Source organism: Echinops telfairi, unplaced genomic scaffold (assembly GCF_000313985.2).
Source record: "Echinops telfairi isolate 266 unplaced genomic scaffold, ASM31398v2 ScPeMD7_7457;HRSCAF=8495, whole genome shotgun sequence".
NCBI classification, from domain to species: Eukaryota; Metazoa; Chordata; class Mammalia; order Afrosoricida; family Tenrecidae; genus Echinops; species Echinops telfairi.
The window spans coordinates 6,268,052-6,269,482 of NW_022111357.1; the positions used below are offsets into that span (position 1 = coordinate 6,268,052).

Consider the following 1,431-nt stretch of genomic DNA (forward strand, 5'->3'; position numbering starts at 1 on the left):
GCCCAATGGGAAGCCCAACTTTGATTCTCTGCTTCAGACTTACGGTGACGTGGGTGTACCTGTGGCAAACTGCGGTGTTTAGGAATACAACTCCAATCCCCAAGAACACATGCCCCTCAGAGACTACATCAAGTACTGGAAAGAGTACATCCAGGCGGACTACTCCTCTCCCAAAAGCTGTCTGTACCTCAAAGACGGGCACCTGTGCAGGGACTCCTCGTCAGAGGATGTGTGCTCCCTGCCCGTGTACTTCTATCAGCCTGGCTGAACGGATACGGGACGCCATCAATGTGGATGACTACCGCTTCGTCTACATGGGCCTATGGGCACCTGGCCTCTAGGATGGTGAGCCCACTGGGCTGCAGACAGTCTCATCCAGAAAAACAAAAGACCACCCCCAAACCAACAGGCATGAACCAAGAGCTCTCGCCACAGGTCGCCACTCCATGGCGACGTCATCCGCTCTACAGCTGGTCTGTCCACGTCTGCGGGAGGAAAAACTGGTTCTTGTGTCCACCGGGGCAGGAAGAAGCCCTGCGGGATTGCCACGGGAGCCTGCCTACAACGTGACCTCACCGGCACTCCTTGACGTCCGCCTGCACCTGGCACGTGCTCGCTGCAGCACACCATGGGAGGCCACCCAGGAAGCAGGCGAGATGCTGCTCGTACCCAGTGGACGGCATCACCAGGCCCACAACGTGGAGGACACCGTCTCTGTCAACCACAACTGGGTCAACGGCTGTAACCTGCCTCCTATGTGGCTCTTCCTGCAGCAGGAGCTCCACGCTGTGCAGCACGAGATCAGGGAATGGAGAGATGCCATGCCCGACTGGCACCACCACTGCCAGGTGATCATGAAGGCCCGTTCGGGGGTCAACTACGAAGAGTTTTACCAGTTCCTCAAGATCATTGCTGAAAGGAGGATCCTTATCATGGCACCTGGGGTGGACACTGAGACAACAGCAGGGGGTGCTGCATGCTGGCTGAACACCCAGCAGGATGCCAGTTGCATCGCTGAGGTGTTGGTGTCCTTGATTGCCAACCCAGACTTCCAGAGAGTGGACACCAGCACCTTCTCCCTGCAGCCGGAGGAGCTCCTGAGGCAACTAGAGGAGGCCATCACTGCCGTTGCGAGCCTTTAGCGCTCCTCAGGGAGGGCATGGGGCGTGGACGCATGGGCCACGCTCCACCTTGAGGCCCTGTCATGGTCGATGTTGCCTGGTTTCAGGTGCCCGCTTTGTAAATAAAAGTACTGCCCTCAGATGCGTATCTTCCAAGTTAAAAAAAAAGAAAAGACTTACAGCCTCAGAAACCCGTATGGACAGTTCCACTCTGTCCTGTATGAGTGGGAATTGCCTTGGTGGCAGGACCAGTGGTCTCTGGTTTAGGGGACATTTGTGGGTGGGTGGGAGGAGGTTCTTTTGGGACCCT

General features: G+C 56.7%; 1 pseudogene; it reads left to right on the top strand.

Moving 5' to 3' along the window:
- LOC101654722 overlaps positions 1–1,142 on the top strand; it is a 3,370-nt pseudogene extending 2,228 nt beyond the window's left edge.
- The last annotated feature ends 289 nt before the right edge of the window (positions 1,143–1,431 follow it).